Genomic DNA, 23,703 nt, shown 5'->3' with positions numbered 1-23,703 from the left:
CTGATTAAATTAAAAGATGGCAAGCTTGGAACTAAGCTCCAGATGATTGCTAAGTGAAAGCATGCTGTAAAACTAACTCCCTGCCCCAAAACAGTACTGAAAGCAGGACCTCTGCAAGATTCATTTGGGCTGGACTTGTGAGAGGTGACTGAGAAAATCCAGAGGTTTCAGAATAAATAATAATATTTACTGATAGTATGCTAAACCCTATGCTTCAGTTCCTCAGCCGATTTCTATTTAAGAGCATGATAAGGCTAACACAGTAGATCAGTGCTTCTGCATCATTGACCTTCGCTGTAGCATCTGGTAGTGGCCACAGGGAGACCAAACTGTGAAGGGTTTGGCCTGGGATGGCAGCCCTAGGCTTTGCCAGGGAGCTGCACGTCTCCTTCCCTCGCTCCCTCCTTGCTTGTGGCTGCCAGCGATGTTTACAGGAAGATTAAGTGAACCGGAGGGCTGGCTGATCCATGGCATGACTTAGGGCTGCCCATTCCAGACGAACGCGCGGCTGGCAGAGTAAAGGGGGGCTGTCGTGTCGTAACTGGGACCTCCCGCCGGCTCGTGTGTACGTCTCCCCTCCTGGGGCAGGTCGGGGTGCCCGGGGAGGGGGGAACCCTTTTCGGAGGTGATGGTGCTCCCCGTACTGGCTCTGAGCAGCCCCCTGGGAACCAGAACCAGCTCCCATGCTGGGGCACCAGAGGCATTTCTGAGACAAGCTCGACCCCACCAGCTCAAAAAGCAAACTAAATAGCCTGTGCTTTGGGACGGCAATAAGGCTGAAATAAGAAATACGAATGGCTCTGTTAGGTGCGTCCTGGCAGGCGGCTGTAAGCATCTCTCACCAGTGAGGACAGCGCAAGGTGGGGGAGCAGGGAGGGAAGGGAGATTGAGGGTGGCAGAGCAGATATAACCCGGAGTAATGACGTGGGGCTGAGCGGGGGAAACGGAGCCTGCGGATCAGCAGGGGATTACTGCTTTATTAGCCTCTGGATTAGCGTCCCAGGGCCAGAGACTGCAGAATAGACCATATTGAATTATTCCTTATCAGCTGGTGCCGACTGACTCGGGTCTGTCCCAGTAAGCTCCCTGGTTTGGGGAGGTATTTTCTGTGTTCAGGCTGGTATGCCACAGTAAATAGCTTGGAAAGAGATGGCTTTTAGGAACAAAAAAGCCACATGGAGATGCGAAATTACGGGAGGATTTGGGGGTTGAAAGAGTCACACAGTAGTTGCTCAATACTCTCCTTTTTCTTCCTTAAATTGGACGGGCTCTCTTATCTCCAGATCAAGTCTCTCAAGACATAGCTGGAGATATCCACTCTTTGATTGCGATAGCTTTGATTCCAACACTTTTCCATGTTCCTATTTATTCTTCAAAGGTGAATTCAGACTAGTCAAATCCGCTTTGGCTACAGGTCTAAAATGTCTGGGGATATAATTTTAACCACAGAAAACAGTCACTTTATTGATATATGTGTGTGAATGAGGAAAAGAAACGGACTGTGTAAAGAAAAGAGGGGAAGTATTCCTGCAGCCTTCATGTAATTGTGCCATGAGGTTGGAGGAGGCAAGGACAGAGATGAAGGTGGCAGAAAGTGATATTACTTCAGCAGGGGATGCACCTCGCTCTGAGCCAGCAGCAGTTCCTCATCAGTCATGAGAGTGCTGATCCCGGGTTTTGGATGAAACACCAGTGCAGGAATCCCATTCTCTTCTCACCACTAAAGATTTTTGTGCAACTTTCTCTGGGAAAAGGACACACAAACTGATTTTCCTGGCCATCCTCTAGTTGGGAGGAAGGGTGAATTACACTTTGCATTTCTACTGTTGTATGTTTCTGCCACCTTCCAAGCCTGCTGGAAGTGTAAAGAGGCACGGGGCTACCTACGAGAGAAGTTCTGGTTCCAGTGCTGCGATGGACCACTGAGAAGTGATATGTATTGTAAGATAAAGAAAGGAAATCCCTGTTGCAGGGGTATTACCATTGGTCTGTGGAACAGGTTTAGGCTCTGCAGTATCAAAGACGGTGTTAAACTCATGTTTCTAGCCTTCATTTGCAAAGGAAAGCTTCCAAACAAGAACCAGTTACAACTTCATGCGCTTTGAGGCTTGAAACAACAACCAACCAGAATTAAGGGTGTTGAGCAGAGCTGGCTCCCTCAGGCATCCATCACCAGAAATTTCTGAATAAAATGCTGGACCTCTGAATATGTGGAATTTGTTATGATGCAAAACAAGTGAGAGCTGGGCACTCACAGGCAATGAAGAGCTGCCTGACAGAAAGGCTTCTGCCTGTAACATGCATTTTGTGATGTGGAATGCAACAGCGAGTTTCTATATGAATAATAATAATTAAAATCGTAGCTCCTAGATGAGTGTGGTGGCCTGCCAGCAACCTCTGTGCAAATCTCCACGCTCCAGTAGCTAGGGGGGAACGTGCCCCTTAACTAGCTAGTGTGGTCCACAGCCAGAAATCCAATCCCTCCCTGCTCCATGCAATCACACTGGCATATGAGGGACTTCATTTCCATCACACCGATAACCACGGTCTTTAGAGTAAGCGATGCATCCTGTGGCCTGGCTGACCTCTGTCAGAAACCGTACTGAGTGGTTCTGGCCTAACAGAAGTGTTAGAAGCAGTTTTGTGCTGGGGCTGTGATCTTACTGGCTCTTGAGAAATATTGATCTTCGCTGGGCTTCACTGATTGATACTCAGCTGGGAGACCTTTGAGGAAATGCAGGTGATTCAGAAATGAATGTTGATGACTCACTGGGTAACAGCTGGGCCCTCTCTAACACTGTGGTAGTGGCATTTTGCTGCCAGAGGTACTATATTTTCATTCAGAGGTAAACCTAAGGGCTTAGTCGTTAGCAATGCCATAACATCTTCCACACAAGTTTGAATGCAATCCTCAATGTTCCACTAAATTTCACCTAGAGTAAGTAGTATTCTGCTGACTTGGCATTTGTTCTGTAATTCAACTAGAACAGTTACTCTTCATTTTCGTCTCTCTGACTCTGCTATATAGTTTTATTATGTGCTGTTACATAACTTAGTTCTGATGTGAAACCAGCTATATTTTAGAGTTAGATGAATGATCCCTGTGTAATATGTATATATGTCTGCAAAGCACTTTGTATAAAATATGCTAAGAAATGCAGGCGGTTATTTTCCCTGGGTTTTGCTTTGTCACATGCTATTTAGCAACTTTGCTATTGTTCTGTCTCAATGCCTTGTTGAATGAAGTGTTCTGAACAGTTTGGGGAGTGCTGGCATATTTTATTAATTGCCTTTTACGGTTTTTTTTTCTGTCTCTCTTTAAACTTCCCAAATCACAGATGTAATGGAAAAAAAAAAAAACGTTTTAAGCTAAAGTTTTACAACCAAGGTGGGGGGTGGGAAGAAAGCTCAGCAAAATATTTGGCTGATTTTAAGCCAAGCTTTGGGGCTGATGTGATACCAGAGACTCCTGTCAGTAGGGTTTTAGGGTACAGGAATAATAATAACTGGAAAGGAGGAGAGATGGGAGCACAGTGTTCCAGGATAAAATAAACCAGCAACCCATCTGGGTCTCTGACGACTTCTCAAAGAAGGGGTTTGTACTCTGAGATTTGTTCTGACAGCAGTGTTCTGAAAATGTTTAGGACTCTTGCCATCAGATTTCTTTTAAAGTCTGATTACCTTATGCGACATATCCTCGGCTCTTGTAAATTGATACCACTTCATCAACTTCAGCGACATCTTGTCAGTGTACGTCGGCAGAGGATTAGCCCTCTGCATCCAGACATGTTGCCTTGAGCTGGGTTGGGATCTCATCATAAGTCATTATGAGCCTGATGACAGAGTGCTGAAGGGAAGACATAGGTTATGATAGGTTGTGGTGAGGACTGACCCAGTAAGTGGGACTCATTTATTTTTGATTTATTACTAATTTCAGTTTCTCTGTGTGATTTTGACTCCAGGACACATTATCTTCTGAGACAGAAAAACTTGTAGCTACTAAGATCTCTGTGCCATCCTTTGTAAGAAGGAGAATGATATTTGGTTCTGGCCAGAACATCAGAACCATGTGAGAAACTGCATTCACCCCACCAAAATTCCCCTTGTAGCTGCCTTTGATAGTCATCTTTTGCTGCTTGTCATAAGGCTACTGTGTGATACTTATGTGCTGCAGTGTTTTATCATAACTCAGGTACAAGACTTTCTCTACGAAAGATGGTTTGAAGTGTCCTTTGGCATCCATTAATGTGAAATGTGCCATGGAAATGTAAATCATGTCACTGGCTGTCAGGGAGCATCTGGCCTTCGAGAAGCGTCCTGCCGCATTACCGAGGGATGGGGCAAGGAGGCCAGCAGGGCAATGCAAAGGAGAAGCTGAATTTTTCATTTCACTTAGAGGACTCTTGTCTGCAGGCTAGCATTCAATACGCCCCTGGGACTGGAGCTCCTGAACGCGAGGGCCACGGTGCTGCTCAGCTGGAGGACACGGAGGAGAACACACCGCTGCCCTTGCTGCCGTGACACTGCACGGGCAGTGCTCTGTCACCTGGTGGGCAGTTTATTCTCCCTGTGGGTAATGCTTCCCACAAATGCAGAAATGTTTTGCTCTCTGGGCTCTAGCAGGCACCGTCTTTTCTTATGGTTTTGGAGGTCTGAGCTGGAAAGGCTTGCCCACACCAGGGAGTACAGTGCTGGGACTCCCAGCCTGCCTTGGTAGGAGTGGGCTCAGACACCCACCCAACCATCGTGGGGGAGTTTTTCCTGCCTTATTCCAGCCCTGAGTGAGCTCAGCTCACAACAGTATCAGTGTGTCTTCTACTGTGCAAAGTAATATTTCCAAGGACTATTGATCTTCTGTGCAAGGGCATTGGCTGACTTGCCCAGGTAGATCAGGTATAAACCTCTGGTGTACCCTAAGATACCACTGTCCAAGCCAGTGATGGGCCAATACATCTCCTGTGGTGATCCAAGGGCAGCTCACTCTCAGATGGCTGGTGCTATGAAACGGCCACTGAGAGCTTCAGGTTGAAAATATTATGACTCATTTTTTTGATGCAGTTTAGTCAATTGGCAGGTTGCAAAGGTCAGACTAGGGCATCCTTCAACCCATGCCAGAATGCTCTGAGTCTTTTCTGTAATGTCTTAAGTTTAAAAGAACAGCAACAACAACAACAACAAAAAATCCAAAGGCGTCAGCTTCATCCAGTCTGAACCCCAACCCGTGATACCCACCCAAAAAGTGTTATCACTAAGAAGTGAGCCTTTTTGTTGAAAAGCCACATCTATCACTGAATGGTATCCTTCTTCACATCCCTTCACCTTTTTTTAATTTGTGGTCAGCTGTAGGTCAGGTGGGTCAGATTTGCTTCTTAGCACTTTTTCAAGGCTCCCAATGCAGACAGCAGTTTTGTCAGTATGAAGTGCTATAGTCTACAGCGAGCCTGGCCATCACTGGGAAGACTCTGTGAACTGAGGATGTTTGCTATGTGGTCTCAGAAAATAAATCCTAATCTTCTAGGGTAGACACAGGCTTCAGGCTGTCCTTAGGCTAAAGGAAATAGATTCAAGTCTTGCTAAATGGAGTGTTTCCCAGCAACTATGTCTTGAACCTACCAGTGCAGGTATGTCAAACAGATAACGTGCAGGTCTTTAGGCAAGAATCCTGATTCACTCAGCCTTGCAGATAGCTCCCTAATGGACTTTGCTTGAAGCCATATAACCTTGAAAGTGGGAGCTCCTTGAAACATACTGTTCAATTTCTGTCTAACGGTTAAACCCATATAGATGGGGACAAGTGCAGACTCTGTTATGAATGAGGATTGTGCACCCTGTTAAAAGTAAGCTTATCAGAAAAAGAGCCTTTTCCCTTAGCAAAAGGGTTTTCCACCAATATTAGGCAGGTCCATCTTACAAGGAGACGACACAGCTGAGAGAAAGAGGATTTGAAAGTATTATTCACGCTCACATACGTGAAGCATGTTGTATAAAGGTTCTGTTGCCGTGCATCTGCAATGTTTCCTCGTTGATAAAGCTACACAGATTATTTAGCAATGACTGTCACACTCTTGCTAATACTGTGTGTGCTACTAATATGCCAAGTGCCATTAAATAACTGTTGTCAGAGACCAATTTTTATAAGAGCTGCAATATCTGAATTTTTGTATAATGAGAGACTTCTAATCATGTATAGTGTAACCCCTCCTTGTCAGGAGAACATATTGTGCTTCTGAAGTAAACAATTCTGCAAAAGTGGAATATTTTCTTATACTTTCCCTCAGCGAGTTAGCCCCTGTGACTACACAACTTGTGTACTTGTGCATACAGCATGGAGAATTGGCAATGTCTATGTGGAAATGATTTTAACTAGCTTTGCATCCAATTTTGAAGCCTTCTGAATCCCCTCAGTAACAAAGTCCATTCTCTTGATTGTTTGTTTGTGTGATGTGTGGCCAATAAACCATATTTCTGGCAATTTAAAGCTGTTTTGTTGGAATGAAACTGTAATATCAACTGTGCTGTTTGCTTTTTGCAAATGCTTCTTTCTCAGGCTCTATCTCAAAAGTGACTTGGCCTAGAAACTCCGTTTTGCAAGAATCCTTGATAATATGCTGACATAAAGTGTGACTTTGGATCAAATTAGGAGATGTTTTTTAAGCATTTGGCAAGGCCACTTTGAATTTTTGCAATACTCGCTGGCTGCAGACTGTAGAGGTAGAACTTTCCAGAGCATCCAGCACTTATCTAACTTTTCTGATCCATGCCTGCTTGGATTTCCAGAGAGCAAAGGCTGGACAACTCAAAGCCCACTTCAAGATCCTATCCAAAAAGTGTGCCATAGGCTGGTGGTGCTGGGCTGTGGAAGAGGGATTGAGGTTCCCAAACTGCATAAGCCCTGCCGCTTGGGTTAGGAGAGCTGGCAATTGTTCGGACTGCACTCTTGCAGATAGTCAATGTTAAATTCCACCAGCTGAACCACTCGGGTCCAAATTGGTTATGTGCTCTCCTAGCGCTGCCTGTGAACTTGGCGAGCTCCCTTGACAGGGGACTGATGGGCTCAGCCCAAGAAGCCGGTGGAGTTTGTAAACTCCCTTAGCCAAGCTGTTTGATTTTCCATTCAAGAAGTAGCCTTCTGGCCCAGCCTGTGCTCTTGCTGATTGCAGCATGCCAAAACAGTCCTGGCAAGAGGTGTTTATTTAAGAAGCTTTTGTGATGGAATTTCTTTAACTTTTGGTGCGTATTTTGTGCACTTCATAGGATTCACCTATTGCCTGGCAGAGGTTAGAACTGCTCACTTGGGCAACAGCTGGGGCTTCTTTTGCTGATTTCTGCAAAATCAAGGAGCCTACTCTCTTCTCTGTTGGCCTGTTTGACTTGGATATTCTGATCTGAAGTCAATGAGGGTGTTTTTAAGTGTCCTTTGTGATCTGAGGTATGAGTAATTCCAGAAAGGTAAATTCATCTTGTCCTTTCTGCTGATTAAATCTAGTTACAGCTTCAGTTTTGAAGTGAAGGCATGCAGAGGAAGAGTATTAAGGATGACATGGGGTCTCACCAGGGATGTCAGATTGCTGAAAACTGACCCAGGGCTTGACGGAACCACCTTGGGCCTGTGGCATACCTAATGCAGAAGGTCTGAGTCAAAGCCATCTGAAGTCCGTGAGGGCTTGTCCGTGACACTCCGTGAACCATGGATCCAGGTCCCCTGTGGCAAGACTGCACGCCTTCTTCACCTGCTCTGTGCAATGTCTTTGCATTGTCACATGGAACCTGACACTCCTATGCAGCAGAATAAACCCCAACAAAACACATAAGTAAGCAAATGCAATTTAGCTTTTTTTACTGAAGTCACTTCAAGCTACAGAAAGGTGGAATTGCCCTTCTAAAAGCAAGATCAGTTACCCCTTGTAGAGCTGAACCTGGGGTAGTGACTCTAAATAAAAGTCAACGGTTTGTTCTGTCCTTTGCACCAAGGCTGTAGTGGGAATATTTTTAATGGTGCCACTGGGAACAGCATCTGGCCTATTCCAGTTGCAAATTGCATCCTTTCTGCACATAAGATTCAGTCTTAATTAATATCAGCAATGACATAAAAGGAAAAATGGAAGTCTAAATGCAGACCCCTCTAGATCTCTAAAGTAACGTCCTGCACATAATTTTCCAGCAAAACGGATTCAGGAAAATGTTCCTTGTGCTTTAGCAGCCTCAGAAACTAACTTCAACTCATGTTGCAGTTCAAGGGCCAGCACAAGGATCTGCAATGGCATGAAAATATTGTCTTTTCCTAAGTGTTACTGACAGGTGTACCTTGTTGATGTTGCTAGTCCAAAAAAGCAATGTTATTTTAAAGAAGGAAGCCATACTGCAGGAAATCAATCTCCTTTTCCTCTTATCCATCAGCTTCTAGCCAGAAATATATTGTCTAAATTGGGGAGAGAGAGGGAGAGAGAGGGTTAGGGGAGTGTAGAGGAAGGGAAAGTATGAGGGTGTGCAGATTGTATTTTGTATGTGTTGTGCCTCAGATGTTGCCCTTCACAGCATTGCATTGCATCCCCTGCAGCTGTGCTCTGAGCTGAATCAGAAGCTGTGTGAAAGCTGCCTGGAGTACTCTTTCTCTTAATAAGAGCTGAAGTGTATCTAGCCTGTTTTTCTCTTGCTTTCCCTACCTCCCCTTCCAGCAGAAGAGAAAACATGAAATTGAGTGGGTCTGCTTCCCTGAATAATCCCCTGCAACCTCTGTGGATCTTGCTGTTTCTCCCACACACATCCTAGTACTGCAGTTCAGATGCAGGAACAGTCTCCCACCCCCCAAGAAACAGGAGGTCATAGAAAAAGCTTTTGATATGACATGTGAGCCGAAGACAGGGACTGCAGATGTCACCAGGTCAAGAACCAAGAGGACATCCCCACTGGCAGTGTCTGCGCTGGCCAGTTCTTAATGCTTCTTGCCCACGCGTTGCTGCTGGTGGAAGTGGTTGGTGCACGGGTGTCAGTAAGTCACTGGTGTCTCCGGCATCACCGCCTCATGCCGTGTCGGTTTGCTCACTGTAACATAACTGAGATTTCTCTACGCAGCACGAGGAAGCCGAGCTGCAGCCTGTACAGACGTACCCCAGGTAGATTAAACCACAGATAGGCGATGCCTGCGATGAGAACACGAAGGCGCAGCCGTCTCCGCCGGTGTCGCGCCATCAGCTGCCCGCACGCACGGCCGGACGCGCAGCCACCCCGCCTACGGCCGTCACCTCTGCCGAAGGCGACCTGCGCGGCTGCGGGCACGTCTCCTGCCGCGGGTCCGGCGGACCTGGGGGAATAGGGAGGCCGACAGCCCCGTGCCGCGTCTGCAGACGTTAATGAAAATAGCGCCGGCTGGACCAAAGGCAGAGAGGGTTTGTTCTCGGCGCGGCTGCTGTCACCCTCTCTGGGGTGGCGTTGTCACCACGGGTTGGCCGATCTCGCATTGCAGCGGCGAGGGCGATGCGTGGCATAACGCGGTCCTATGAGCCCGGGCATGGGGAAACGGGGTTCCGAAGGGAAGGTCACCATTGCTGGCAGAGCTAGGGCTGGAAAAAATGTCCGTGGGACCAGTGGCCAAAACATGGGAAAGGAAAGAAGTAGCTCTTCAGTTCTTTGCTAGGAGATGATGCGGTTCTTCTAGCGTGGGTTGCCCTTCAAGAGAGGGCGATGTCAGGGGCCTGGAGATCCAGACATGGTTCTTCTCTTTGCCAAGGGACACCCCCCTGCACTGTGGTCCTTGGACCTATTCTTTCAGCTCCGCTCATCTCCCTGTGCTTGCTATGAGATATACTTCCCACATGGGAGTGTTTTGTCAGGCTAAATTCAATGATGCCAATGAGGTGCCAGGATGCATCGATGATGGAGGGCATTAAAAGGATCCGGCTAAAATTCATCAAAATTTGTGTAGCACAGGGGAGTTCAAGGGAATGCACTGGAAAATCACCCTGTCACACTTCTCTCTCATTAGTCTGAATTGCATTCAAAGGGGTATGTTGTTGTGGTGCAGCTCTGTGTGTGTATACATATTTTTATATATTTATATGCATATATATCAATTATTTCGACAGCATGGATAAAGAAATAATGTAGCTGGATGTATCTATATACATTTCTATATCTTTTGCAAAGTGAGGACATTAGGTGGTTTGTTTTGGTTTTGGTTTTTTCCTTTTTCTTCCCTAGAATGTAGCTAGTGGTAATCTTCTTCTTGTCATCTAATAGCAAATAAATCTTCTGTTTTGCTTAGTAATTGAAATTGGCATTTTTGCGTCCGCTGCTCCTAGGCACTGCACTGCAGGAATCAATATCGTGTGTGACAGTAGCAATTGATTTGTGAGCAGTGGCACCCACACTGAGGATTTCAGGCCTCAGGGATCAAATACCTTGAGAGAGCAGTAAAGTCATTTTAAACCAGGAGGGATTATGAGGAACGGGAGATGATAGCCAGGCTAGATCCTGAAGCCTAATACAATGAACAGATCAATTCCTTGCCTTGTCATAGATTGTGTGTGATCATATACAAGTACTGAAAATTATCACAAGTGTAACTTAATTATACTGTAAGTTTTGCACCACCCCCAGCAGCACCTTGCCTGGTCCATGCTTATTGCTTGCATTGGTACTGACAGCTGAGGATTCTGATCAAGGCACATCCTCAGTGTAAGCAGGTAAAGCACAGGCAGTGGTTGTTTGAAGGTGAACCTCGGCTCGGTGCTGGGCTGCTCCGTTCCCAGGGAGTTGTACCTGGGTGCGCTGGCAGGGACGGGACAGCCCAACCTCTGAAGAAAGACTGAAAGGGCTGGGAGAAAATTTCTTCAGTTGTCCCATTTTACTGAAACCACATGTAAAGGTCTGTCAGCGAGATGATTCTTAACTATTAAAAATGAATGAATGTCAATGGCAAGGTTATTAGATTTGCAGACACTTTGGTTCCTTCCTCCTTTGTCCAGATGGCAGAAGCTTTCTCTGACAAAATGTGCAATACAAGGCTGTTCCTTAAATTTCAAATTCTAGTCTCAGTGGGATTGCAGCAGACCACGGAGTTTGGTGGTACACCCTGGGCTTCTTTAACATGGGGTGGGGATAAATGGAAGGTGAACAGAAAATGAAACGCTACCTTAGATGTCTAGATAAGATCAGGCAATGCTTCTACTGTTCTCAGCACTTCCAGTCTGAGATATTCCTGGCATGCTATTCTTTTGCATACATTGGTCCTATGAAGCATGGCCTCTTCAGATGAAGAGGCAGGGATTAATGAGCCACATGGAAACACTAATTTGTCTGAGTTAGAGGAGATTAGTTTTGCTTAGACCATTAACATAATTAATCTTGAGACTAGAAATGTTCATTCAGTACTGCAGACTCACTGGTTTTTTTCAGTTGTAGTCCAACACTATTAAATGAGAATTTCAAAATACATATTTTATTTAAAAATGTGATCTCTGTTCTTTGAAAGCATATAGAAGCTACAGATATGTAGAAGAAAGATAATATCTCATTGCCGTAAAAATTTATCCTGCTATAGTGTCTTGAGGGATCCCAAAGTGGTCAGTTCCTCTGGGAGCTTCAGATCAAGGGCTGTATATAAGGTTTACTATGGTAAGGGGCAGAAGGGAAGGAAACCCCGCAAATAAGTTGCAGAGCTGGAATCCTTGCTTGCATCTGTGCCTTTCTCTCCCATCACACTGTCTGGGAAAACATTGCTGTCTTTTCGGTTTTCCTCTTTTCCCTGTTGCTAAGTCTTTTCTCCTCCCTCATATCAAAAAGGACCTGAAGTCAGGCCGTGAGAATCATCTGCAGGCATCAGAAGAGGGCTGCTATGGATCTCAGAAAGTATTCATAGTGACAAAACTGCTGCCTTTAGGGGGACAAGTAGTTAAGGAGTACAAGGTTCTTGTCCAGTTGGGGAAAGCCATTTTCCTTGCATGTTGTGGAGTGGTAACTGGCTTGGAGGAGAAACTAGAAAAAGAAAAAAGTGGGGCTGATGAGGGAGAGTTCATCTCTACGCCGGCAGACTCCTAAGAAGGGGTATGAAGTCACACCTGTTTCTGTAGCCTTGTACCTCCAACCACAAAATAGTTTTCTTTCCTTACCCAGCCTTGAGGTTTGGGGTCAATGCAGTACAGTTAGTTCAGCTTGCAACCATCTTGACTTAAAAAAATCTGTTTCAAGACTGCTACAGTTACAAATCTATCAGAAAAAGTATAAAACATTAAGGGACTGGTGCTAAAATTAGTGTGCAGACTGAAGCTGTTCTGGCAAAAGTATTTGTAAAAAAAAATATTGTTCTTTGATTTATTTAGAGGGAATTCAGAAACTCTTCTGGAAGCATTTTTTAACACGGAGCTGCTAAGTGAACTTGTTCTAGCAATTTTCCAAAATGCGGCATTGAGCTTTATAACCTTAGACATGGGGTTTTATTTCCAGCTCTTTGAGAGTGATGGGAGGAGCAGCTTTCCTTCTGACATTTACTTTAATTCATAAAAATTACAGGCATCTGCCAAAATATCCTAAATTGTGGAGGAGGTGGAAATTGGGTCATGGAGAAAGATTAACATTGAGCAAAAATATTTGCCAGTAGTTTAAGATGAGAAAGGGAAAACTGTGTGTGCTGCAGAAGAGCAGGCTGGCTGTGGTTTTTTTGCACAACCATGACCGGCTCATTACTTTAACAGAGAATGAAGAGAGAGGGCTAGCATCAGGGTAATTTTCTTTGTGTTTATTTGCTCTTCATCTTCATCTTTTATACATCATCAGATCTCCATGTCCTGCCCTTTTGATGGGGGTTACTTGGATTTATTTTGGGCACCTTTATGGTTAGGGGGAGGGTGAGGCCAAATTCTCAGCAGACAAACCTTCCATGGGGTCATATCTGATAAATGCAAAAAGCTTTAGACAGCTCGCTAGCAGCAGCCACAGCAGAAAACCTTCTCACTGCTCCTCTGGGGGGAAGGAGGGAAGAAGGCAATGTGCCCATAGTGGATTTTAATATATTCATCAGTGCCAGACAGCTTCTGATTAACAGCAGTTGTCTTTCACTGAAGCATGACGATCGGGGCCCATCCATCCTCTCTCTCTCGCTGCATGCTGCCATCCAAACAAACCTCACCAGTCACTTATTCTCCCATTAGTCCTTCATCAGACGGCGTTCAAACCGCCACTCGAAATCAGCCGCATTGAGTCTATTATTGGCATATCCACCCCTATTTCTAGTTCCCAGCTTCTCCAGTCGATGAACTTCTGCGATCATCGTACGTATTCTTCAGCACCCTCAACACCACCAGCTGATTCCCTTCATACTGGCATATGAATCTATTAACCCCTTGTTGTTCTCGCTCTCCCCTCCTGCTCGAGGCTCCGTTTTGCCTTCCAGGGGAGCAGGCAGCGCGGTGTGGGCAGACGTGGCCAGCCAGAGACCGAGTTGTCCAGGCAGAAGTGCCTGGAGTCACCGCTCCGTCCCAGAGCTGCCGTGGGTGAATGTCTGCAGACACCGCAGCACCGCGTGCGCAGGTGAAGCACCGTGGGTGTCTCTGCCTCCCGGGCCGTTTTGGAAGGGGCGTAGCAAAAGCCGTGGCTGCCTTGGCATGTTGAACACCCTTCAGCGAGGAAGGTCATTCATTCGGTGTGGAATAATGTATAATTGGTCCACTGATAACTTGTCACAGTGTTTTATATTATGTTTTGTATTAAGTGTGGCTGGCACCTTTGTGAAATACAGAAGTTGTTTATCTGAAAGGACACTTTGGGGTTGAAACTGCTACAAAATTTTGAGAGGGTGGGAAGCAGGATCTTCTCTATAAAGGTCCTGTGTTTCTGTAATGTTCTTTGTTATCCATCGATACCCGTTCTCCTAACAGATACTGAAGTGCTTATAGCTATACAAATTGTACTTGAGCCATGGCTGAAACTTTGCTATTTCTGAGGTTAAAATCAGTTGTCTCTCAGCAATATTATACGACAGTTCACAACAGGGAATTAAATATACTTTCAGTAGAATTGCAAGGAGGATGTCTACATTGAGTGAAATATACTGGAGTTGTGGTTAAAATGCAGGGAGGGCTTTTTACTTGTGAAGATTTGCCACAGACAAGGTTACCACAAAAAAAATCATCAAGCGTTCAGAATTTTTCTCCTGTGCCGCCTCTGCTAGACAGCGTACAGAAGCCCTTGTTTCCTCTATGTCTTGTTGATCAGCTAAATATTAACTTAAAAGGAAGGATGTCACATATGAATTACAACCTCTGTTTTCTTCAGTACGTGGGTATTTTTAGAGGTCTCTGAGTCAACCATTGAGCTCTGTCTAACCTGAATGAATCATATTGATGACACCCTTTGCTGGAAGGATTCAGTTGCTTTCTCTGCTGCAAACGGCCTGTCAGGGAAAGAAGGGTTTAAGTGGTTTGGCACATCGTTGTGCCGGTGGATGCATTCTGCTTTACTGAAGGTCACGTTGCTTGTATGTGTTTTTAGGGACCTGCTTGATGAGATGTCTTAAGTTCTGGCTAAGACTCTGCAGAGACCATGTCATAAGTGTCTGCTTGGGAGATATTCTAGGAGTGAGAACATCTCAAGAACTTTAAGAGTTGTTTCTGTACTTCACAAGATTATTAAAAATATGTGCATGTATCTGGACTGTGCTGGCAGCGTTAAGTTAAACCATCTATTTTAGTTATCATTGAGTTAGTTTAGTTTAGTTTATCATTGCTGTGATAGGGTAGCAAAATCTGTTTGGGTCAGTTGCATGGTTCACTGGGTACCCTACAATTCCTAGGAGTGGTCAGCAACCTCCTCTGCATCAGTCCTTTGCCCTTGCAACAGGTTCACTCTGAGGATGATGGACAATTCATCTATTCTGGTTTAGTTTTGTAGCCAGGGAAGAAGCTGCCATCTATTTTAAAAAGGTATGCAGAACATACACTGGCAAGCTGCCGGGAGGAAAATTTCTGATTGCTGTAGAAGGACAGTGAGGCTGTGTATTGTAAAGCACAGTGTTTCAGAGTCTATTTAGTCTGTGGTAAGAAAAACAAATTGTAAAATAATGCTTTAAGAAGACTATCACTTCTTAGAAAAGTAGAGACTTCTTTAGAGTTGTTATAAATCAGGTTTTGTATTGCATAGAATATTTCCAAGATTGGGGTAGTGGTTTCCCTCTTGATGCAATAAACATTTTCATAGATATTTCACTTGGATCTTTTTTAGCGTTTGATCCTAAATCTTCCACCTCTTGCCTGCTATTTCCTGTAGCTGCCCATGGGCATCTTTTGTACTATCCCTTTATGTATTTCCCCACTACTATCCTCATGCTTAGCCGATAAGACATCTTTATTTTTCTGTTTATGAGAAGATGAGATTATTGGGAAATGCAGGGACAACCCACAGATGCAAATATAGGTGAATATGCAGATAGCTAAGTAACACCCAGGCAGATAAGACTGCACAAATATTCGTCTTGTACCCACAGCATGTTCTTGAGGATTAAACTCTTGAACAGTGGGGACGTGTTAATAGTATGGGTAGTGACAAAGCACAAAGGACAAGATGCGAGAAGTTTATATTCAAGAAGAGAACTGAACAGCTCTGTGTTTCTGATTGTAATTACTTGAACACTATAAATGAAACCTGATGGCCTGTGTGATGTGTATTGTGAGAGAATAACAGCACAGAGCTGGAAAGGAGGCTGGTGTAGTCATCCTGAGAACTAGAAGAGACTAGAGGCATCCTTAATGCTTGGAGGCCATTGTCCAGAATCTGATCAGATGATGAATGGCATTAACCATGATTGCCAGCTGCCTCTTAATCATTTGTAGCTCCTGGACCATGATACCTATATTGCCTTGGAGCCTCAGAACTGCATTTTTCATCTCCAAGACCATGGTGTTCGGCGTAGTATCCATAAAGAATATGGGCCTCCAGCAGAAGGCTGCACAGGGCACACAAGTACTCTTCTGCAGATGAAATTTCCTCCAACTCCCACTGGAAATGTGGAAAGTTCTGCTATCAAAACTGTTTTCTTTTTTCAGCAGTATTTCCTGAATTCTCTGGAAGGAGGTTCCGGATGATGGAGTCTTAGTTTTCCTCTTCTGGCATGGGGCAAGAAGAACTGGAGGTTATGACCTTGTCCTTGAGCTCTTTGAATGAAGCGAAAGAGGAGAACCCATGAGCTGAAGGCAAACATGAAAACCTTGTGGCAGGAGTAAGGAAAGGATGATTTGTCTGCCGGAACAACTGAATCGGGAGATGAGACAAAGATGTAAAGAGAAGTTGATGCCATGGGGATGGTTGAATCTAAAATACACATAAGGGAGAAATAGAAATCAACATTGTACTAGATTTTCATAAAATGAAAGTTTAATTTGTAAGTCCTCATTAGCAGTGAGGATAGAATAAATTAGCCACATTAAAATAGCTCCTCAAGGCCCCAGTTTAAATGCAGCTGTATTTTGCAGAAGACCAGGCTGTTGGAAAAGTGTGCTGAGCCCTTTCAGTATAGGCTTGATTTAAGAATCAACAAATAGAAGTGGCAGAAGATGGCACAAAGGTAAACTACTCTTCATCTGAAAATCTACATGTCTTAACCACCAAAAACTCTGTTAGAAATAGTCATTCTAAAATGAGAATGCAGTGATTTGCATCAGGTATTTGCTAATGGGTATGCTAACATGTATCTGATGCAAATACTTGTTGACTTGATTCCTACTTAAATGAGTGAATTTTAAAAGTTTGACCAGTTTAAATAGACAATAGTGGGGACAGGAGATGTGGGAACTAAAATAAGGAAATAATGAGGCTGCTTGATGCTTTTCTGAGAGGTCTTCACGTACTGTAGCAAAAGCAAGTAAGTGTAAAAGCTGAATTTAAAATGAGCAAGGAATCATATTCAGCTATATGCCGGGGTGGGTACCAAAGCTCCAATCTCCAGGTACTGCTGTTGTATTAGGTTGTCATGTACTCTGGCCAGTACGGGACTGACCACCACTGGATCTATTTTAGACTAAGAAGATCTTTTAAAAGCCATAAGCATCCCCCCACAACTGCTGCTCATTTGTCTACAACGTTGTTGTGGGATCACTCAATTCTACAGATAGAGATGGAAAAAATTCCACGTTTAGTTGTTCAGCTTTCTCAAAGCATACGGAGGGAAGCTGTGGCAAGACCCAGCCCACCAAATGAGAAGTCAAAAGGGAGAGCAAGAAAATCATATTTAGTTCTCCAAGAAAAAATACTGAGAAACATTGCTTCATAAGAATATTTAAAAATAGAACTGAAGCTTCAATTGAAGCTTTACAAATACGAAAAGATATTTCTTTAATTCACTGCATGTGCTGTTTCTGTAGCTGTTGATGACTGTTTGTAAGCTGTTTTCCCCTATCCAGGAAAATGTGTTTAAATTAAATTATTGACTAGAAACTTGTCTAAACTAAAGCTGAGGTTTTGACATGAAGAATAAATTTATGGAGTCTGCCTTTTGTTCAGAAGCAATCAGTTCATATTGCAAAAACTGGTAACAGCAGCTGCCACTACTGCACCCTTCAGGTCCTAGCTGAAGGAAAGGGAAGGGGGAAAATGATAGTCCGCAGTAAATCGCAGCCACCTATGTAACACCTCTTCTGGAAGGATGGAGTTGAACTAGTTCTGCACTTCACAGGCTCCTTCAGACCGATTTTTGTAACCTGCAGGGTGGAGTACGCAATTTGAGAGGTGGAGCTGCTCCACTGACTGGTGACAGCTGTGGGATTGAGGGGCTGTCATTGGAGAGCAATGAAACATCCATCTCTTAAGAAGGGAAGCCTGGGGGTGTCAGAGTAGGGAAAGCAGGATGAGAGTTAAATGGGAGATGCTGTCAGCAAAAGTGCCTACAGATTTAACGAGGATTTGGTTTCTGTTTCCCAGAACAGCCATTCACCTACAGAAAAAAACATCCTCAGAAAGTCTAAGTGCAACGCAGTCTTACATGCCACCCACAGTGTCACACTGTCCTCGGCACAGTCCCAAGCTTGATGTTGGCCTGATCTGTGTACCAGAAAGCACTTGTCCAGCCTGCAGCATACTAAATAGTAGCATATCTAGGTGCAGATTTGCAGGCAGAGCAGCTGCCGGTTTCAAGATTCACATATGCTTTTCTTTCCCTCTCCACCTGCGAGTTTTATCTTCTGCACCGCTCCCGTGAGCATCGCCTTGCAACCCAACGACAAGATTACACTGAGGACTAACTACACAAGTGGGAATGCCACCTTTATATCCTACCTCTGCTTCCTAGGGCCAGCTGGGGATGTGTTCAGCCTCTGAGCTAATTAATTATGCTGGTTTGAAATAACCCTGCAGCCATTTATTACTGTTCGGTATATTCCTTCTTTGGGATGCAGGAGCGTGTCTGAAACCAGCATAATTCCCCATCTGTGGAGGAATGCGATGATGTCTCTTTTAGAAAAGTTTTACGGCTCCTTTTCACTAGGAAACATGACAAAGAGTCCTTGTGGGCAATGATCTGCCATTTACTTGTCACATGGTAACATGCTGATGCGAGATACCGGTACATAAGTAGGCACCGGTCCAACTCACATGAGAATGAAGATAAGATGCAATCATTGTGTTACATTGTATGAAGTATTTTTAAATTATATTCTGCTTATGAGAATAACATTAATATTTTAACTAAATAGAAATGAAATTATTACTTTAAAAATATTTTAGACATATGCGGATTTGAATTGTTGCATATCTGCTTTTTGCAACAAGCAATACTGGCTTTCTGACTGTATATTTCCAAGCACTGGTAACCACGCAGGATGCATTTTTAAATTTTTTTAAAATAGTTTATTTGAGACAAAAGCTTCTCTGCTCTCTACTTCCATGGTAGTGGCTTCTCTTTTATTCTGGAAATGCTTAGTATTTTCTTGTTGGCAGTAATGTCTCTCTATTGGAATAAAGTGCATCGTCCAGCATCTTCAGAGTGGTCACTCACCCTAGGATGCTCTGAAATGATTTTCTACACGTGACAGAACACCCATGTGCAGGATGCGAAAATTTATCTGGCAGAGTGACATCTCCTCCAGCAGCGTGGGTGCTCTGAATGCTACCGCCACTCCCCAGTAGTGAATGATGCTGTGGCGTGGCAAGGCAGAAGCAGGAGTTGCTTCTTCAGCTCAGCTAACAAAACAAACACATTTTTGTTTTCATGTGGATCTAAGGACATCTCTCTGACTACAGACCTGCCTAGAAAATGTTAAAAACGATAATTTTTAACTTGGCCATTGTTTAACACCTAGACATAACTGTAAGGTTTGAATTCCCTCAAGGTCAAGGGACTGACAGAGGGGACCGGGTTAAGGAGAAGCTTGCTGTGTTCCTGAAGAAGCAGCTCATGTTGTATGAGTAACTGAAGAGTTTTGGGTTTTGAATTGGCAAGCCAGAGCCTCCGCCCGGAGCTAAAACCACTTAAGTGTGTTGCCTGATTTTTAAATGCTCTGTCAAAGGTGATTGTTACTGGTTTTCATTATTAGATTTAAGCCTTTATTAAGAAGACCTACTGTTGAGTAATGATGATTTAAATTATAATGATTACTTAAACCCTGGACAACCTGAACTCTGTTGAAGCAGCTTGGCATATTCAATATTGTACTCACCTGGGGTGACGGCAAGAATTGCCTGCAGCACAAAAGGTGATGCTAATAACGCACTAAACTGTGAAGGGCTGACGTGCTTAGCCGAGTTATTGCGGAATTCTCATCCAGCAAGCGCTAGGAAGCAGACTGGGAGTGGGGAGAATGAAGAAATCTGGAGACGTGTAGCATGGGCTGTGTAAACTCACCCGGCCTTGGAGAAGGATAGAGAGACTTGCCCACTGCCTGCATGCTATCCTGAGAGAAAGGGTTTGGCTTCAGAATTGCATTGCTCACTGTAGTGTTTCCCAAAGATTGGAAGGCATTGAATATAGAAGTGAGGTAGATGGTCTTCCCAGAAGCTTTGCTACTGGGTGGAAGAAGATCTGACTTGGAGTCTTGATGGTGACTTGTGACATCTTTTGGGACTGGCAATCAAGGATCAAGCAAAATGGTTTTTGTGTCTTTAGGAGTGCTTGCACCTAACTGTTTCTTGGAAGGAGGTTTCAGGGTGACAGAGGAAGCAGGTTTGAGGCAATATTATCTCCTTTCCTGTTTAAGCCCCCTGTTTGTGAAGGAGTTTGGTTTGTCTCTGAAAGGCAGGAAGCAACACCTGCAAGGCAGCAGATGAAAATAATGTCACAGAAAAGGCATGTACCACAGATGGGGGGAGGATGTTGCAGTCGTGTTGGTTGGAGTGCAGTGGCTCAGCAATAAACATGGTCATGGATTTCAATGTACTTACAAGTGGGTATGTGCTACAAGAACATCTGAACTGTCAGACCAGCCATCCTGATTACTGCTCAGGGGCTTTCTCAGCTCGAGGTGGTTCTTTTAGATATGGTGATACTGAATGCATTCTTTCTCACAAATGTGTTCAGTCACTTTTTACATCTAGGTAAATTGCTTCCGGTGTTCATAACATCCTTTGGCAAGGAGATCCACAGTTCAATTATGCCTTACTTAGAGGGCTACCATTCTGTTTATTTTTTTATCTGTCACCTTCCTTTCTTTGCTTTTGTATTCAAGTCATTCCCTATCCATTCTCTTACTATTTTACCTGTGACTTGGGGGGGTCTGATGCCCATCTCTAACTTTCACAGTTCTGTTATATGATTCTGGGGATAGGTTGTGGGGGGAATGACACCAGAACATGACGCAATATTAAAAATGTGGGCTCACCATAAATGTATACAGTTGCATAATGATGATCCACTTTGGTCTCTATTCCTTTCCTGATCAGTCACACCATTCCACTTGCTTTTTGGCCACTGACATTTTCACAGTTCTCTCACAACGCTAAGACCTTGCTTCAAAGCAGTGATTGTCATCTCAAAACTAATCACAGTGTATGTAAGTTGCTGGTTTTCCCCATGGGTGGTGCTTTACCTACACTGTACCCCCTCTGCCTTTTTATATCACTTCTGTTCAGTATTTTGACACCTCTTTGTGGTTGATCTTTGTCTTTAATAACCTGATTAATTTAGACTTCTCAACAAAGTTTGTCATCACGTGGCATATTCTTTTTCTAGATAATTTCTGAATATGTTGAACGGGACATGTCCCACTGCAGATTCCTAAGGGACTTTTTTGGTGACCTGCTTCTAGTACAAACCCCCTTTTTTCCTATCTTTTACCTGTTACGCAATCATTTAAGGATCATTATCCCATGGCAGGTTAGTTTCTTTAAGAATCTTAGCTGAAGATCTTGTTGAATATCTTTGTATTTATAGGGAAGGAAGGCTTGAAATTCCCACAAGGGTGACTGCTCTAGCTGTGCCATGCCACCACTGGGGAAGAACTGACTGCTAGCAAGCAGTTCTTTAGAATAATTTAAGGGAAACTGTGATGAATATCAAATCGCGATCACTATAGCAAATTGCACATAAGCAAGTTGCTAAATCTAAGTTTATTTTCTATTAATAGAACATCCACAATCAAAAAGTAAGTTTCAATCTTGTTAGTGTGGCATTGCATCAGCCAAGGAAAATGAGATTTGGTATTGGAATTCATAGGACAGTCCTTCTGATATACTTAAATGGGGAGATAGGGTGGCTCATCTGTAAATATTAACTGCTAAGCTACTTTAACTGATCAAGAATATAGAGTTTACATGGCTATAACCTTAATTTTATGCTTATTCTGTGCATTCAGAATGGGCTCCGCATTCTAAGATCTTGAACTTGGAGGAGTCTCATTTCCTCGCTAATGTGATCGCTCTGTAATAAAAAAATACGTTGTTGAATCATGAATGGGATGATCAGAGGATAAAGCTTTACCTGCTGATAAGCCATATGGTATTGTATTATATTATAACGATGTCACTCCCTTCCCCCTACACACACAGTGTCTGTTAAGCGCTCATTTCTTAATATTAAGTGAACCCAGGTGGCATTGTGAGTGACCCAAGTCTCCTCCTTGGTCTTCTCTGCTGATGCATGTTAAGATCACTTAGATGTTTATGTGGTGTGAAATGTGTGACTGGAATAAAACTGCAAGACAGACTGCCAGCCAGAGACACTGACCCCATGGGGGAAAAGTAAAATCTATTAAACGAGGTGAAAATGAATAATTATCCCCCAGTATTTTACTGACTTGTTCTAATGCCAGTGCTATCAATAGAGATTTTTGTGCAAATTCATTAAGAATAAGCAGGTAAATGAGTATTGTTGCCTGACATCAGAACAGGCTATTGCAATAAATCTCTGCATGTTCAGTAATTTAGGACACTGAATCTTTTGGCTTGGCTAGGTACATTACTTGAAAGCTATCTCTTTGCCTACTAGAGGGAAACCATGTAAGTCTTGTTGGTTATAGTACAATTCAGCAAAGTTAGAAAGGCTTGAAATGTATTCAGACTGCTGTACGGTCTAAAGAAGAGGTCTGTTTCCAAAAAGTTACCTACAAGTAGTAATATTGATGAAAGAGTAAACTAAAAAAAAAAAAACAAAACCAAAAACAAAAACAGAACCCGCAATGTGTGTGTGTGGGACACATCACTTTCCAACCTGCCTTGGCAATTCATAACAATACAGGAAACATTGTGTTCAGGTAATTGTTACAGTTTCTTAAGATAAATCAGCTTGGCAAAATTAAGTGCTGGTGACATGAAGGCAACAGGAGCAGTTCATCATGCCAGCGCTCTTGGTTCATTCTGAAACAAGGCACTACAGCAAAAAGGCTATTTTCAGTGAATTCTGATAAAGTTGAGAATGACTTAGCACTCCCTGAGATTTTCTTTTATTAATGAATTTTAAAAATGTGATGAAACAGCTGTATTTAAAGATAACTGAATTCTCATAGATTAGAATGTCTTATTCTACTAAATGGACTGTGTTTACAGAGAATGGAGACTTCTCTTCTTGTAACTTAGTTACAGTCAGGAAGACCCTGATGGCTTCATTACATTTAAGACAGGACAGCACTGTGCAAAGCTTATGTCCAGGAGGACAATGAGGGTATCTCTGTCATGAGAAAACTGTAAATATAGTTTAGAAGATGGGAATCTCTTAGCAATTTTATCTAACTCTCAATAGCTCACCAAGAATGGTAACAAGTAAATCAAACACAACTATAAAACATGAGTGGTAGAACACTTCTGAAAAATATGTTGGGTTTATATTTTGATTGCTTTTTTTTAATACTTTATAACTGTTGAAGTTGATTTTTATAATCCAGTATCTGTATGCCACTGTCAAGATAAGGAAAACTCTTTATCCATTCATGAAGGATTAAGATGTTCTCAGACAATCTTTTTGATAGGATCAGTGGGTGGTTTGATGCTAAAAGTTCCTGACCACCAAAACTCTGAAAAAGTTTACCTGCAACGGCATCTGGCAAAAAATGAAATTTTAACCCAATTCAGAAATAGAATACATGCTTTTCACAGGGCTGACAATCTAGTATCCATAAGATAAAAGCCCTTTATGAATCATGTGGCCTTATTTTTTATTAGCGGTTGAACCAGTGTTGCCACTATGGTGTTCTAATATAGTGCCTGATGTGCTGAAAAAGGATTTCCTCGTGTACCTCCAAAGGAAGTCTAAATTAGCAAAGACTTGGGTATGAGAAAAATAAGAATAAGCACTTG

The sequence above is a fragment of the Haliaeetus leucocephalus genome, unplaced genomic scaffold (genome assembly GCF_000737465.1).
Source record: "Haliaeetus leucocephalus isolate CR32 unplaced genomic scaffold, Haliaeetus_leucocephalus-4.0 Scaffold0, whole genome shotgun sequence".
Taxonomy (NCBI): domain Eukaryota; kingdom Metazoa; phylum Chordata; class Aves; order Accipitriformes; family Accipitridae; genus Haliaeetus; species Haliaeetus leucocephalus.
The sequence above is the reverse complement of the archived record's forward strand: the minus strand, read 5'-3'. Positions refer to the sequence as shown.